The sequence below is a fragment of the Ipomoea triloba genome, chromosome 10, assembly GCF_003576645.1.
Source record: "Ipomoea triloba cultivar NCNSP0323 chromosome 10, ASM357664v1".
NCBI lineage: Eukaryota > Viridiplantae > Streptophyta > Magnoliopsida > Solanales > Convolvulaceae > Ipomoea > Ipomoea triloba.
Window position 1 is genome coordinate 10,340,671 of NC_044925.1, and position 18,871 is coordinate 10,359,541.

Consider the following 18,871-nt stretch of genomic DNA (forward strand, 5'->3'; position numbering starts at 1 on the left):
TTTATATATATATATATATATATATATATATATATATATATATATATATATATATATATATATATATATATATATATATATATATATGTTGTCTATTGTAAATAGGGGTGTAAACAAATCAAATATTTTTAGTTCGATTCGTGATTCGAATTCGAATATTCTGATTCGAATTCGAATTATTTGAATACGAATCCGAATTCGAATACATATTTCGAATCGAATACAAATCAGAATGTATTTGATTCGACTATATTCAAATATATTCCAATATTGTTAGGAATAAAATGTAATAGTTTTGATGAACCAAATTATAATTTTTATTAGTCCCCTTATTTTATTTTTGAGTCTAGAGTACAATCTCCAAAGTCAAAGTCCATGTCAAAGTCATACAAATTTGAGGAGAATTAGACTTATTCAGCATGAGGTTATTTATTAATTATATGCTGTGAAAGTCATCAAAGGATGGACAAAGCATGTGCAGCACAAGCTAAAGGTCACTGGTTCGAAACCCAAGATCAACATTTTGTTTGGAGATCATAACGACGACTCAATTGTGAAAGAAGGACAACTATCAGGAAGACAAAGTGAATAGTGAAGCTGGTTCGAATTAATTTATTCAAGAAGGAGAAAATGCTACTAAGGTCATTATGAGAATAAAGAATATTTGAGAAGAATATTAACCAATGAGTTAATATGGAGTAATGGTTAGTGTTGGTCCCAAGGGGATGGGTACAAGTCTAGAGGGGTGGGGGGGTGAATAGACTTGTATAAGATTTTTGCAAATCTTTTTCGACCTCTCGTGTGTATTGGACTTAGGATGTTTAGGTCCGATACCTCACAAGATGAAGACAAAGTTTTATGCACAGCGGAAAAGTTATCCCCTTTTAATTTGCACGAGTTTGAGTTAGTTCGAGAGGTGTGGTTATATGAAATGCAGTTCGAGAGATAGTTAGCGAGAGGTAAAAACAGAAAGTAAATGCGAGAGAGATTTTTAAGTGGTTCGGCCAACCCGCCTACGTCCACTCTTCTTCTAGAAACTCCCTAGAAGGATTGCACTAAAACTTTCCTTTTTAGTACAATATCGAGCGCTTGAGCTTTGATCACGAAGCCCGCCTCAAGCCTCAGGTTTTTCGCCCCGCTTCTTGTTACTCCACCTCTCGAGCACTTGAGCTTTGATCACCAAGCCCGCCTCAAGCCTCAGGATCTTCACAAGACAACTCCCAAGTTACTCCCCCTCTTCTTGCCTTCTCCAAAGCAAGGTTGTTCCGGTTGTCACAGGTTGAGTGTAACAATCTCCAATCTGACCAAAAGCTTTCGATGGATAATCTTCCTTGTAGTGCAGCTTCGGTCACCTTCTAGATGTGTAGTAGTTTAAGCTTTGTAACTCTCTCAAAACACTAAGATGTGTTTTCTCGCTGTTATGAATATCAAGTATGATATTCTAGATTAAGCACTTGCACTTTTGAACGTTTGAACTAGACACCTCTTATGATAGCTTGAATTTTTCGAACCTTTTCTCTTGTTGTCTTGAACTTGTGTCTTCACGTCCTTATATATGAGAGTTGATGAATAATTCCGTTGGAGGGAAAATTATTCCGTTTGAAATCTGTCTCCCATACCGATCATGGGACTTGCATATATTTAGCATGTTTCATGGAGTGGTGGTCTTGTAACTTGAACCTTTTGTCTCGTAGTGAATATCCCATATTCCACTATCTTGAGTCCATACTTCATTTACTTCTTTTGGTAAAAGTTACTCTTTTTATATTCACATTGATCCTCGTTTTAGGGAATAAGGCCGACCTCTGATTGGTGCATCTTCTATCCGTTGGTTGTGGAGTTCTGACGTGGCATCCACTTCCGGCTGTTCTATTTTCCCATAATACTCTGTCAGCACCTCCTTAATATTTTATCTCCATGATATTCTTTTTTTCCAAACTTAGATTACTTTATCTATGCGTGTTAACTGTCGTTCAGTTCATTGGAGAAGTGCTAGTCTATTGAGACCAAAAATTGATGTCTCGACTACTTGATGTCTCGATCTCATGTCTCGAACTGGATTGATGTTTCGAGAGATTCCATCTCTCGAACTCTGCTTATGTCTCGAGACTTAGTTGATGTCTCGCAGACCCTTATTCCTCCAGTGATGTCTCGTGCCTTCTTCTGATCTATCTATAAGCTTACAACACGAAACTTCTAAGATGTTCAAACAAGTTCACCTTAAGCTTAAATATTTTCCGAGTTGAGCTCAATTACCCGGTTGTATTTTCGCTCTTAGTTTACTTGTCGAACTTACATGTATTCCCTATCTATCGAGACTTAGGGGATTGAACATTACATTTGGTATCATCAAAACCTATTACAGTATGTTCCTAACAATTTCCCCCTTTTTGATGATGCCAACACTATACTTATATGGCTGAGTTTCAAGAAAATAAACGTTGATTTTATTTTCAGCACATACGGTAAGTTTGACAAGGAAACTAATCTGCTTAAGCATGAAGAACAAACTCATGCAACACCCCCAGCAAAAGATATATATATTAAGATTAAGGGAATGTTTTACAAAAAAAGAACTTAGCAGAAAAGTTGAAAGAAAATAAAGAACAACATGATCGAGAATGCATGTAGACATCGAGAGCTTACTACTTGTCAGCTTTCCTCTTCTCGTTGATAGCTGCTCGTGTCTTGATGGGGTCTTTAGAGGCTACCAGATGTAGGTATTCGTCTGATACATCAAGATGAAGGTAGTTGATGAAGGCTTCACCTATGAAACTGCCTTCGATTACCCCATCTCTCCACCATTCGATGCATTCGCTGGCAGTGAAGCCACTGTGAGAAGATAAGTCAGTTTTGTTGAGAAGACTTACGATGATTCCATTTAGAAATTCTGTAGAGTCTTCCTTGATTCCCATTCTGTAATTTAGAAATTCTGTAGAGTCTTCCTTGATTCCCATTCTGTAATTTTTCATAAATGTAGAGTCTTCCTTGATTCCCATTCTGTAATTTTTCATAAATTGCTCATCTTTCTTGATTCCCATTCTGTAATTTTTCATAAATTGCTCATCTTTTTTCTCCTTGGCCGTTTGTTGTTCTTGCCTCTTTCTTCTTCTTTCTCGGTCTTCTTCTCTCCTCTTCTCCATTTCCAGTGTGCGCTGAACCCTTAGATCCTCCTTCCTCTTGGCTTCCTCCATTGCCTTGCTCATTGTTCTTGGAACTTTCGGAGGAGGTCCAGTGGTTAAGGGTTCACTGGCTACCCTTTTCTTGCTTGTGGATGTCCCTCTTGGCCCTTGATTCCCTTGATTTTCCCCCTTGTTGGCATCATCCTGACGGGAAAGAAGAGTGGACATACCTTCGAAAAGTGATTGAAGCTGGGCAGGTACTTGGCTCGACAGGTCATCGAGTAGTGCTTTGATTACGTCCTGTCGAAGTTCACTGGAGTTCTGGAAGGCTCGAAGTTCAGCTCTTAGTTCTGCCACTTCAGCCTTTGCTCCTGCAGCTTCTGCTCGAGCTTCCGCAGCCTCATTTGCGGCTCGTCGTGCTGCATCTTCAGCCCACACCGCTTGGTCGAGAAGTTCTGCATGGCTGGCTTGGGATTCACTTGTACCAGCAGCAGGCATTGATGCGTTGCGAACAACAGTGAGTATGCGCTCAATTTGAGCCATCTTCTGAGACTGATCGGCCATGAATTGGCGCATCTCGCCAACGAATGCATCTTCGGCCTGTCGATCATAGTCAGAAGTAGGAGAAGAAGGTTGAGGAGTACCGTTAGTCGGAGCGGACTTGGGTGTTTCCAGATTTCCACCCATGACTTGCAACTGTGAGTCCACCTCTCGATTGTGTGTCTGAGGACCAGTAAGAACACTGGGATTAGAGCTTGAAGGTTGCTCCATATCAGGCGCTTCCCGGTTTCCACCTGAGGGATGGATCACTTCTCGCTCATCACCTCTCGAACCTGGAACCTCAGCTTCAGCTTCTGGTAGGATTGGATCAGCTAAGGAAGGAACGTCTGTATTGGATGCTTCCCGGTTTCCATCCAATTGAGGATCCTCCTCAGTGTTACCTCTCGGACCAGAGCTGGGAACTTGATCATCTGCCGGAGGGATTGGACTTGAGGAAGGAGGTTGTGCATCGACAGGTGCTTCCCGGTTTCCACCATTGATGAGAACATCTTCCCCCTTAGTACCTCTCGAACCAGCAGGATTTGAAACTGTCTGCTCTCGTTGCTCATCTGGCTGCACCTCAGTCTGCTCAGGCGAATCAGGAATCACTATGGTTTCAGGAGCAGCTGGTGCACTCCACCTTTGCCTATCAAACATTCTGGCCGCAAAGGTGGACGCCGTGTCATCTGGGAGTACGAATGGAGATGGCCGCTCCATATAGATTGGAAAGCCCGGCAGTGTGAGCAACGGAATTTCACCCTCTCGAACTGTCTGTGCTTCGTCGGTGTCAACCGAGGGTGTGGACTCAGGAGCTGGCAAAAGTAGAACTGAGTTGGGTTCTGCCTCAAGTGCTTCAGAGGTCTCGGATTCACCTCTCGAAGTGGCTACCTATGCGTCCAGAGCAGAGTCACTGACTTGGGACAGAGGAATTGCGGCTGTTGCTATCGGATTTTCAGAATCATCTCTCGCAACTCCTGAGGTCTCTCCTGGACCTCTCGTATCTTCTACTTGATGTCCCAAGGATAAAGCAGTAGCGAGCCTAAGATCTTCTTGATATTGTGCCTCTAATTCAGGATCCACTTCAGGCTCGTCTTCTTGTTCATCAGCAACTATGCCCTTGCCTTTGTCAGATCGGCCAAGTTCATCAGCAACTATGCCCTTGCCTTTGTCAGATCGGCCAAGATTCTTCTTGGTCACATGCATTTCATGGGATAGGTCTCGAAGTTCATTGGCTGGAATCTGCATTTCATGGGATAGGTCTCGAAGTTCATTGGCTGGAATCTTGGTAAGGTTTAATGTAACACCCCAGTTCTCAAGACTTACACTTATCACGAAATCCGTAATAAACGCTGCGGAAGCTTATACATCATATCAACAGAAAACCGGGTGCTACCGCCACACTTAGAGTGAATTCTATCACCTCTTTGATAAAACTTCCACTCTCAGTGCACAGGCTAAAAGAAATTTCACTCAACATCAACACCCCAAACATCAAAATATAATATTTTAGGTATATATATATATATTAATATCAAAAGATATCTACAAGAGTTTGCCCGACGGGCTGTCATTACAAACTCCGGGTCCTCCACAACCTAACAGACTAGAGTCAACCAAAACTAAGGTTACCAAAAGATATTTACTGGGCTGACTGGGGTTGCTGGAGTATAGTCAGGGGATGCTGGAGTATAGCCTGGAGAGTAGCCTTGAGAATAGGGTGGAGAATACGGGTTTCTGCCCGACGTGTCATGCAGAATCTGACCAACAAAAGTAGGTCCCGGGCAAACATGATCAGGAGTGTTTGCCAGGCTACAGGATCCCTCACTGGATGACATCTGAAATGACGTACACGGTGAAGTGTAGTTAGCACGACGGCTAAGTAAGGTAATCCATTTGTCACTTCCATCAGGTAAAAGTTTTGACAAATATTTCATAAAGGTAAATACACATTACCAAATATGGTGTCCAGGTCTTTCATAACTGAAATCAACAGTTAATGCCATATAATTACAAGAATATAATGAGTATATAAGTCACAACACATTTCCTTACTCAAATTTCCTAGTTCATCAAACTAGGTTGCCTTTGACTTCTTTTTCATTCAGGCTAGGTTTTCAGCACTAGCCATGTCTATTACATATGTCATTGCCGCAATTATGTCCTCTAGTTGTCTTTAATTACGAAAACGCTACTTAGTTTCTGACTAGAAGCAAGAGACCTTATTGAGGATACAAGTTTCTTTGACTAGACCGAAATCGGATCTGGACATGGGGATTACGGTCCTGCCCCAAGTCTCATTCGTGATCCCTTGGACGAAGGTTCATCATTATGGTCCCTAGTTTGGCCCCACCTAGGTCCATAAAGCTGATACCAACCCGAAAATGACATGAGTATCTATACTTAAGTGTGCACACCCCCACGGCCTACGCCTGACTGAGTGATATAGAAAACTCCCCTGCGCCTGACTGAGTGACGCAGAGACTCCCTATGCCTGACGAAGTGACGTAGAGACAACTGTACATATATTGAAGAAAACCATCGGTACTATAGCCCGAGGTAATATAAATGACAAGGTCCTCTTTGACTTCCTGAAACTAAGGTTTTGAAAACATTTTCCTTCCTTTCTCATCTTCCTTGAGTCAAAATCATTTTTGGACATTTTCCACAAAATCAAGTCCCCATTTTGAAATCAATTACCATTCTCACCTTGGTTCACAAGTCTTGTCTCTCAAAACATTTTCCATCATCACCCTACACGTATGTATATATGCATACCACACAACACTTTCCACATATTTATGCATATTCACTTAAGGTACACATACCCAAATATATACATACTACAACACTTTATTTAATTATACATACATACTCATATATGTACATATATACACACATTACCCGTATATATACATATATACATAATACACGTATATACATATATACACACATACCATATATATATATATACACAACACGTATATATATATATATATATATATATATATATATATATATATGCTGCCCCATACACACACATAATATGTATACATAATACGGTACATATACTACAATTATATATACATAATGTCATACGTTATACTACTTGTACCTACTTGTTGTATACTATATAAATACATGTACATATATATACATCCTATACATATGATATATATATACTACATACACGTATATATGTATATATATATTGACATATACTATATTCACAATATAGGTAATTTGGCCTACTAACAACATAACATAACATATTTCATAGTATAGATAATTACACATACTAGTACCATAACATGACGTATACATATGTGTATTATGTAGAACATAGTCATAATCCACGTCCTTAGCATCACCTAATCACCATTAACTCACTAACTACCTCACAATTATCATTAACACATCCATAATCATACTAAGCATAATTCAGAAAATTTCAGCTTGGCGCAGTCCGAAAGATTGAGCCAGTAAAAATAGTTCCCGAACTCTTTTCCACTTGAAATTTTTATGGTAGGATCCCAACTTATAGTACTTGATGTCCATAAAAAGTTTTGGTCATTTTGGTTCGCGAATAAACACAGAAAATTCCATTTTTGCCCTTGGCAGTGTGCTGTCCGGAATTCTGTCTCTCCCTGGACCAGTTTTGGGAAAAATTCCGAAAACCATACTTACACTACTCCGATCATTATGAAATTTTATATGCGGGTTCTACACTTATAGAACTACATGTCTAAAAAAAATAGGATCAAAATACCTTACCAATTTTTTCCAATAAATCTCGGAAGTTACAGCCAGAATCTATCCTGATTTCTTTTCACTATTCTCACAAGTATAAGCCTATATGGGCATAAATACAACATATACATGCATATCCAAGCTATGAACATGTATACAAAAATATTCCCAAAGCTCCAAAACACCATGTTTCAACCAAATAATCAATTATCTAATTTCAAGTGACTAAACCAACTTAAGGGAATTCCTTACCTCAATTAGCTACTAAAATCCTTTGAAAGAGTCTTTGAGTGATTTCCCCCAAATTCTTCTTGAAACCCTAGACCAGAATCCAACATCATAACAACACAATTTAGGAAATCTAAACTTAGATTATGAATCTAGAGAGGAATATAGGACTATCTACCGAATAAAATTAACGATTTACCGAATAAATTGAAGAGGTGTGAAGGAATTGGCTATGGTGGTTGAAGCTTGGATGAAGAAGATGATGGAAATTTCTCTTCCCTTTTCCCTTGTGATTATTTCGGCCAAATGGCCAAAATGGGAGGAGAAAAGTCTTTATAAATCAAGATAAAATTTTTGGGATCACAATTGGGTGACACATGTCAAATTCCTATTGGTAACTTTAAGAAAATATCTCAATTTAGACAGTTTGGGGTCAAAACAGATGAATTTTCGGTAGAAAATAATTTAAATAGAATATTTCTTGAAACCACAAATTTATTCCAGTCAAAAGCTCCAAATTGGGCTAGGTTCAGTTCACTGCGGGAATTTCGCGGTGTACGATCAGAAATAAATTTTGACCCTTATACTCCGTCCAAATTCAACTTAACTAAGCAGGAAGTTCATACTTAGTCATAATATGCTTAATAGTCCATTTCCTAGGAAATCCGAGCTGAAAATTCGTCCTCGAAAATTTTACGGTTCGTGACCGGCACGAACGATCGCAGCTTAATAATAACTATATTTCCTTATAAAAATCCTTTTGACGCATCGGTCACTCATCTCAGGAATGTCATAGCTTAAAGACATATTTCTCGAACCTTAATCTTATTCGAAAAGACGAGGGGTTACATTTAACCAGTTCAAAGCAAAGATCTCCTCAGCCTCCATAATTGCTGCTAGTGCAATCAGTTGATCAAAGGGGCCTGTTTTCCAGTTGATCCATCGGAGTACCCTGGAGAAATCATCCAAACTAGGCACGTCTTCAACACGTTGATCCAACTGAGAGGTTACTTCGTCATTCAGATCATGAGGCTCAGCAGATAGGATTTCTGTCTCTGATGCAGCTTCCACTGTCTGCACATCGATCTCTCGATTGTGCTCCGAGAGATCGCCACCCAACCCAACATCTGCTATGGCTCTAGCTATCGATCCTTCAACTTGAGCAGATTCAGTGGGTGTCAACTCCACATTTTGAGCACTTTGCACTGGGTCCCTGACTATAGTGCCTTGATCAACAGCAGCAGTTTCCGAAACGTCAGCTCGAACATACTCTGCTGAAACTGCTATCTCTCGTACCACCTCTCGTGGTTCCTCAGCATCACCCTGCACTGGATCACTGATCCCAGTGCCTTCAAACTCTCGAGTCTCCTCTCGAGACATATCCACAGACTCATCAGCAGCATCAGCATCATTATCAACATGCAAATCAACAACTATTTCACCCGACATGGAACTAGTAGGGGGCACTCTCTCAACCTCAGCGGCCATTGTAGCCTGAGGTTCCCACTGGGCTTGTGCCCTGTCCTCAAACGGTACTGGAATCACAGAGGGTGTCACCTCTCGAGTCTTGGTAACAGCATTAGAGTTACCTTTCTTAGTCTTCTTAGGTAGAACAACCCTCTTAATCAATACACCCAGTGGTGTATCATCAGAATCCTCCTCGACAGATTGGGCTTTCCTCTTGCCCTTTCCCTTAGGCTTTGAGGGAGAGGGTGCAATCTTTACACCCTTGGACTTTGGAGCTTGAGATTTTGTCCTACCCATATAAGTATTACGATGAATCTCTCTCCCTTCCCTCAATTGCAAACCCTTCAAACCCAACAAATATTGAACAACAAAACCGAAACCAACCTTTTTATTAATCGACTGGTTGGTGTTTGAAATTGAGCCTTGCACTTGTTGCTTTAGAAAGTTGAAGATGATGTGCGCCCAGTCCATTTAAACGTTGTTCCAGATGGCATGGAGGATTTTGAGGATGTCCAGATTGATCTCATCGGTTCCAGATGCCTTACTGAGGATGAATTTCATGATGAGATCAGCTGCAATAGCAAACCTCTCCTTCAGATGATATTTGCGGAGGGCAGAGGTTGCGCTGGACGGTGCATTCTCCAGTCGGATTTTGTCCCAAAAAGCTTACTTGTCCAGATTGTAATCCGAGAGGTGCTTGACTGCCTCCTCTGATGCAGCAAAATCGAATGCTGCCTTTAGGTCACCAACAGATGTCGTGATGTCAATCTCAATGAATCGACTCTCAATCTTGCCCTTTGTGACCTTAGCATTCGCGAACTATTCGGTGTAGTCGAGGTCGTGGATGGTTCGATAATCATGCGTCATGTATTTCATGAGCCCGACCTTTTCGAACTTCTTGAGGACTTTCTCCGTCTGCTTTGGGTTCGTCGAGTGGTTGACGAATCCATCTCTGTCAAGGATACTCCCCGCCTTGACTTGCTTGATGAGAGTTCGAATATGGGCCAACTCTTTCTGGTAAGCTTCAGAAGATGAGGTTGAAGAAGATGATTCGGACGCCATTGTTGATAGCTTGGTGTTTTGGAGGGAATGTGTACAGTGTTTGTAAATTGGGGATTTTGGATATTCGGTTTGAGCTTGAATTCGGGTAAGGATGATGGATTTGGCTTTTATATCTTGTGGATTTGGGTCGAATATATGGGTAGGGTTGAGAGTTTGACCCGATAGGTGATCCCGGTTGATTTAAAAAAGGTGAAAGGTCAGAAATACCCTTTTATAACGGTTAGGATTGGCTGAAACAGTATGTACCTCTTTTAAAAACCCATAGTAAAACTTATTAGTATCATTATCATTGCCTATGTAGTACATAGGCAGCTGTAACTTTTGTATTGGAAATGCAATATAAGATTTCAATATTGAGGGTATTAGTTTTTTTTTTTTTTCATAAGTGCATAGGAATTTGTTTGAAACCTTCATTCTGTTAATATAGGGGGGAAAGACATATTCCTTAATGCCTTGTTATACATTAAACTTTGTGGTCAATTCTGCCCTATAATTTAATACTGTAATAAAACAACAGTGCCTTACATTTGTGTAGATAGTACATAACTTTGTTTAATCTTTGATGCTTACACTGTGGTCATAATTGTATTGATTACTATTTCTTGAAATAATATCCAACTTGCACTGAAAGGGTGGAAAATTTGAATGAGAGTAGATGATGAATTAAGCCTAGTTGGATCAAGTTGCAGATATTAGTAATGTATCTGCAAGTGTAGTTTGTATTGTTTTTTCCTTAACCTTTTTAGTTTGTTGTTCTACACTTTAAACTAAATGTGTTGGTCAGTGTAGGTAACCTCAACAACCTATCCACTTGAAGAATTCTTGGTAGCAGAGAATTAGATGCTACAATGAGGAGCCAATTTGTAGAGAATAGAAAATCAAATTATCTAAACTGAGAGGTAAAATTCCCCTTATTCATGAAACACCTATTTGATATTAATTTTTTTTTATATCTAAGAAACATAGCATACATGCATAACATAGGATCAGCTGCCGATAGAAAATTGCTAAGTTAAATAGCAGCAAAATGCAGCAACCCTAATAAGAACTACTTAAACAATCTTTTACAAAACAGATAGAAGTCCAATAACAACATCAAACCATACATAGAGTAAAACTAACCAAACTGAACATCTTTTTCCTTGATTGCCAAAGTCCTACGCCCCTTAGGAACCGCTACATTAGTGAAATCTTCAATTAGACACCTCTTAACAGGATTTGGTACAGCATCATGTGTACCATTTTGAGAATCTTCCCTTAAGTTCAAAGCATCCACTTCATTCACACCATTCCCAGCTACTAAGTCAGCTTCATTCACCTCTACTAAGTCTTCATAAGCATCCCCAAGTTGACTACATCATGTCCAATAAAGAAATCCTAAAAAGAAACCATAACACTGTAAATTTTAGCTTGAATAGGAAAAACTATATAGTTTAAGTTATTACTCTTAGTCTTTGAATTAATTAGTTTAGGTAGTTTAATTATTTGAAAGTAAGTTGGAAGATTTCGGCAAATTATTTAGCTTATTTAGTTTATTTGTTGGATTTTAGCCATTCTATGAGTTGTATTTTACCCTATAAAAAGGGGCAAATTATTGTGTGGACCATGGTTCACGTAGTTATGTGGACCATGAATATCAGGTACATTTTTATTATACTAAAAGTATATTATTTTTGTACTGAAGGTACATTATTTGATAGTATATATAAAATAATGTACTTTCAGTACTTAAATAATGTACTCTAAAATAATGTACTTTATGTACAAAAATAATGTACTTTCAGTATATTAAAAATGTACTTTTTATTTATGGTCCACACAGCTGTGTGGACCATGGTCCATGCAATAATGATTGATAAAAAGGGGAAGCAATTTCAATGAGAGGGGAACATATATTCAATATCAAAAAGGGTCAAAGGCAGTTTTGGGTCTCAAGCAAACCCTGTGTTTTCTTCTTTTCCTTTTCCAACTATTATTCTTTGTCCATTTTTCCTTATGTTGTCTTGCCCGTGACGGGAGAACATAACATCTTGTATCTGTGAAATTATGAGAATATTTGCACCCGTTCTACCCTATGATATTATAGAAATGGAGGTATATAATATTTTTTTTGTTCACAACTTAGGCCAAGTTGCAAATAATTTCAGTATTTATTTGTTTATCCTTTCTTTCGACCTGAGCATTCTAACATATATCATATATGTACATCTATGTTGAAAAAGTATTGTCTTTTGGTGTTCAGGTCATTTTCCATTAGATTATAGCATCGCTTGAATAGTTATATTACATTCATAGTAAATGCTATAGTAAGGCTCTAGGAGTTTTTGAAGTCGTTGAGAAGTACAGGTTGTGTGTGATGCTATTGGATTTTGACTATATGTTAGATGTTAACGTTTTCCAACTGTTTCTCAAAATCATCAGGTATCTCTCCACATGAAACCTTTAGTTCTTATTGTTGTTTCAATGTTGGCCATATTAGCTCCCGGCCGGTAATGGTTATATATGCACATAAGCTTTTATGTAAATGGCACATTGTTGTCCAACTATGATTTTCTTCAGATTTTATACTAATCTTTCAAAACACATATGATTACTTATAGTTAACTTTTCTGATGTAATCTAGAGAGGTAGCTATACAATTGTTCATACCATATAGCATATAATTTTTATATAGACAGTTTTCTTCCTTGGATGCTTACACACTATAATATAATATTCTGCTACATTATACATATGTACTCTTTAACGAGTCTAGAATTGACCCTCTTCACTTTTGATCAAGCTTCAAGCATACCAATGTTGTATTAAGATACAAGGTAGACATCATGTCTCAGCTCATAGAAGAAAGAGATGAGGCCTCATTAGATTTTCAATTGTCCATTCTTGATAGCCTCACCTGAAAATCTAGTGAGACTTCATCTCTTTCTTCTATGAGCTGAGACATGATGTGTACCATGTATCTTAATACAACATTTGTATGTTTAGGGCTCGATCAAAAGTAAAAGGGTCAATTCTATGCACTCATTAAAGAGAAAATGTACACTTAGGTAAAAATATCAAAAGATCACCAAAATTATATGCTATATAAACAAGTATATGAAACCTATATGTTTAGCATCATGAACAACTAGAAAAAATTGTGTAGCTACCACTCTAGATTGCATCAGAAAAGTTAACAAGTAATAATAAGTGTTTTGAAAGTTCAGTATAAAATTTTAAGAAAATCATTGTTGGACAACAATATGCCATTTACATAAAAGCTTATGTGCATATATAACCCTTACCGGCCAGGAGCTAATATGGCCAACGTTGAAACAACAATAAGAACGAAAGGTTTCCTGTGGAGAGATACCTGATAATTTGAAAAACAGTTGGATAACGTTAACATCTAACACATAGTCAAAATCCAATAGCATCACACACAACTTGTACTTCGCAACGACTTCAAGAACTCTCAGAGCCTTACTATAGCATTTACTATCAATGTAATATAACTTTTCAAGCGATGCTATAATCGATGGAAAATGACCTAAACGCCAAAAACAATACGTTTTCAATATAGATGTACATATATGATATATGTTAGAATGCTCAGGTAGAAAGAAATAATAAACAAATAAATACTGAAATTGTTTGCAACCTGGCCTAAGATTTGAACAAATAAAGTATTATATACCTCCATTTCTATGTTTATCATAGCGTAGAACTGGTGCAGATATTCTCATAGTTTCATAGATACAAGATGTTATTTTCTCTCGTCACGGGTAAGACAACATAAGGAAAAATGGACAAAGAATAATAGTTGGAAAAGGAAAAGAAGAAAACACTGGGTTTGCTTGAGACCCAAACTTCCTTAGACCTTTTTTGAGATTGAATTTTTGTTCCCTTTCATTGAAATTGGTTCCCTTTTTATAGGGTAAAATACAACTAATAGAATGACTAAAATCCAACCAATATACTAAATAAGCTATGTAATTTTGCTGAAATCTTCCAACTTACTTTCAAATAATTAAACTAATTCGAAGACTAAGAGTAATAAGTTAAATACCCCCTCCATCATATTTTACCTGTCCTACTTTTCTTTTTAGTTTGTCCTAAAATGTTATCCTCTTTTCAAAATTGAATATCATCAGCATTCTACTTTTCTCAATTTACTTAAAAGCTTATCTACTGTCAGTAGAAGGTTTGGTAGTAAACATATACAATTTTAAATCATACACACATTTCTCCTTAATTAAAGAATAAAGTCTTTAATTCTTTATTACTCGATCTCTAGATTTTAGTGTCCCTGTTATGGGTTCTACGTCACAGGCCTGGTGGAATTGTAGAAAAAGGGAATGGAAGGAAAAGAACAATTGTGAAAAAAGGATAAGCTGAGTTTTCTTGAGTTCCTGAACTCCCTAGCCCTTTGATTTGGGATTAAAACTTTGCTTACTAATATTGAAATTGATACTCCCTTATATAGGGCAGTACAAGAAATCAAAAACTGATCTAATTACTAAAACTAAGTTAAGAAGCTTTCTAATACTATAACTTTCTAAACTATGATATAGTAATAAACTAACAACTTTCTAAACTATAATATGGTAATGAAATAGAACTCCTTCATTACTGCATCTATGCTGATATGTTTCTGCGAACATAACCACGCTCCCATAATGCATCAGTCCCTAAGTCATGGGAAATCTGCTTGTTTTATACCGTCACTTGTTGTTATACATTGAGTTGTACCTATATATGATGAATATTTTTGTGTGCGCGCGGTGGGGGGGTGGGGGGGTGCTTTATTTTATATTCTAGCTTGTTATTGCAGAATTCTTTTTTTTTTTTTTCTACAATAGAGCTAAAATGCAGGAATGTGATGATACCCATTCTGCATTGGGATTGATGTATGTATTTTCTTTTTCAAGAATAAGCGTAGTTATTTCATTAAATCATAACATAAAATGTTTACAATAACGATCAATGAAATGGTAAATCATTCCTTACAGTCAGACATAAAGACAACTTTTCTAGCTATGCTATAGAAAACTTGAATCGCAAACAGTTTCATAACTTGGAAGCTAGGTTCCTTCAAGGAACTTGAAGCTTCATCAACGATTTAGGTCTTCGTCTTCATTCTTGACAATATCACCGTCTCAGAGTACACACCTGATCTGTAATTTGACCAGACTTTCAAAATGCAACAAAAGGATAGGAATGTTATGCAAATATGCAAGACTTATGAGAAAAAGAAAAAGGACAGTGACTTAATTTTTTAAACAAGTTTACAAGTTCCAAGATAGACATCTAATCAACCTGCTCATCGCAACATGCAAAGATAAAGCCGAAGTCAGAAAACAGTAACACATGTCAGACGACAGGTATTTTTTCACCGACGACTGTAACCAACACTAACAAATGTCAAACAAGTGGGCCACAAGAATAGTATCACAGTTGTACTCTAATCGGCTAGAGGCAGAACGACGCCATTGGAAAGGGCAGAATAGCGAATTCCATTTGCAACGAACACCTCCTCATGCGCAACGTACAAATTTTTTCGCTTGAAAATGCCTTGGGCGAAAATTAACTGAGTCTTTATATTATTCACAGATACTAGTTACTACACATGCATTGCGCGAATAGTCTAATGCCCAATGTGTATTTTTAATTTAGTGTTTCATAATTTTTCAAGTTATCTTTCAGTATACTGACATATATCAACACAAGATTATCAAAATTTCCGGTTTGACAAGAAGTTTATTCACATACACGGAGATCCTCCTAAATGGCAAATACAATAGTGAAGTAGAAATGCATAAAGAAAAAGAATGCAGAATGATACATCATAAAATTTCAATTCTCAAATAATTAACATGAGAGATATAAAATGTGTAAAACTACAAATTTTGCAGTTCAAATCATGATAGGTCAGTGTGGTTAGCAAAAGGAGACAAAGTAAGAAGAAGCATATGGTGTTACCATTACATATTCAAGAATTGCTATGCGTGTTGAATGGTGTTAATCACCAAGCAACCGCAAATGTTAAACCTACGTTTAGGATGAGTTTCATAAATGGAATATGCAATTCAAGGAGCAAAACTTCGTAATATTTTATACCAAAAGAGCTACATATCTGTCCACAAATGGTTTCAAAAAAGAGTTTGACATCTGCTTGAGTAACCTGGATTTGAATGAATATACAACCCTTAATCTATGACTATTTTTTAGTAGATGTTAAGCAAACTCATCAAAACTAAATATTTTTAAATCCTTAGTTACCTTATCAGTGTTTGTACAATATATAGTTCTTGCACACATCTCATTTTCATCTTTAGACTAAATATCCCAGAAGAAGATAAATAAAAACAAATAAAATAAAAAAGGGAAGTAAATAAATTGATTGCAATTAAATGACATAAATGCTTTGTAATTCAGGAGAGACCTAGCAAGCAAACTCAGATCAGTCCCCTGAATTTACTTCTAGAGCACAGTATTGCAGCCAATTCCAAATAAAAGAGAAAAAGCAGTATAGCACTGAAAAACCTATACAAATCAATGGGGGAAATTAAAACCCATAAAGAAATCAAAGCAATGGTTCTAGAATGCAAAAGAAATAGTCTGAAAACACAGTCAAATAACTGCAAAAGATCATGACTTCTATCCCAGAATCCTCCTAATCACACATTCTCCAAAAGATCATGACTTCTATCCCTGAATTTACGATGGCGATTTTTTAACCTACATATCCGACCGAAATTAACGGAACATACACATATAAGTTTTGGTAATCAAAAGAACGAGACTATGCACCATCCACAATAATTATTAAATAATTTTACACTAAATTAAACTGATCTAACTTACTAAATAAATGGTTCAATCTTCACAAAACACACTAAATAGACATACAGTACTAACTACTAAAATCACAAATTCACAATCTGACAAATTAATGGTTCATAGTTTCATACCACTAAATAAAAGTCAGTCATGCGTGGTACGCCCATACAGCAATACTGCAAATCTACCATAGTTCATTAGGAAAAAAAAATGAGAACTGAGTGAGAAATAGGGCAGTGGTTGTTGCTGAGACGCTGAGTGGTAGTGGCCTTTTCCCTTTTATATAATTTTAATATTATATATATATATATAATGTGTCGGTTATTCGGTGACCGCGGTTTTTAAAGATTGATAACCAATAAATAACCCAATGGCCGAATAACCAAATTTTTTTTGACCTTATAACCGATAACCGAAATTTTCGGTCGGTTCGGTTATCAGTTTTTTTGTAATTATGCTCACCCCTAGTTCTAGGGCCAATTCTTATAAATAACATATAAATTTTCACCAAGTTTGAAACCTTTATATGGGTTGCCAATTCTATTTGCTTCGAAAAGTCCTTTCATATTTATCTTTATAAGCACCTTACTATATCTTATTTAAATAAGTTCAGAAGAGCTTTTAAAAAGTCGCAAGCTCGTTTCATAAGCCTATACAAGCATAGTAAGGCACGACTTGCACGAGCATCAGTGCATGTAGCACTAGAATTGCTGAAAATAAGTTCATCCAAGCAGGACCTTAAATTGTGTTGTCAGTTACCTAGGAGAAAATTCAATATTAGTGAAAATGAATTGTTTAATTTTCAATTTTAAATCTATTATTGTGTATTTTTGGTTACTTTACTTAGGCCATCCCTACCAATGGTTATTGCCAAGGATATTCACAAGTTTCAAGGGAAGCCAAAGAGTCGCGCGTCAGGTGCACTTTGTGCGCCCAACAGGCACGTCAGTCGCGCCTGACGCGTGACTGACTACTTGTTTTTTTTTTCTTTTCAAATATGATTTGTATTTTTTTTTCCTCCCTTCTCATTTTCTCTTTCCTAATCACACTTACAAAAACTCCTTAAAAACCGCGAAATAACCCTGTTGACACTGAAAATTCAAATAATATTATCGGACCGTGACAGATAATGGGTTATTAAATTAATTGCTTTAATTAATTAAATTGGACTAATGTTTATTTAATTGGGTTGATTAAATAGCCCAATAAATAATTGGTTGGTCCAATTAATTGATTTAAAGTAATTGTTGCTGAACTGCTAGCCCAAATTGAAGGAATATTTAATTGAGTTGGACCAGGCTATTGGATCAATTGGGCTGCTCAAATTGACGGGCTTTGATTTGGTTTGGCCCATCAACAATATATGTGGATCATATAATTTTTGAAGAAATTGTGAATGTTATAAATTGGTTCAAAAATATAAAATCATGAACCTGGACGTGATAGTGTCCCGATACATTCCTTATATTTAATTCAAATAATTAAATTAAATATAAGAATTATCCAAATAGATAGAGTTGGTTAGATTTTTCCAACCAACTCACCACTATAAATAGTGGTCTCATTTTTGAAGAAAGGGAGCTCTGAAGATCTGCATAGCGAAGCTCTGCCGAAATCTCGCCAGAATATTGTCTGGAACACGCCTGCAATTTATTTGCACCAAGGAACCCTTCTAGTTCGCATATTTCGAACTATGCATACTTCCAGTTGGCATACTTCCCACTCGGTACACTTTCAGTTCAACATACTCTGAACTCGGTACACTTCCAGTTGGCATACTTCCAACTCGGCACCCTTCCAGTTGACATACCTCCAACTTGGTACACTTCCAGTTCAGCATACTCTGAACTCGGTACACTTCTAGTTGGCATACTTCAAACTTG

The 18,871-nt window shown here is 37.2% G+C and overlaps 1 long non-coding RNA gene across 1 annotated transcript in view; it reads right to left on the bottom strand.

Moving 5' to 3' along the window:
- The window catches only part of LOC116031394, an 11,337-nt gene extending 3,411 nt beyond the window's left edge, over window positions 1-7,926 (bottom strand). Inside the window, exons 1-2 of the long non-coding RNA XR_004100584.1 lie at window positions 7,837-7,926; window positions 7,662-7,728 (exon numbers count right to left, since the gene is read on the bottom strand). This is a non-coding gene — a long non-coding RNA (uncharacterized LOC116031394). The remainder of the gene's footprint in view (window positions 1-7,661; window positions 7,729-7,836) is intronic.
- Between the last annotated feature and the right edge of the window lie 10,945 nt (window positions 7,927-18,871).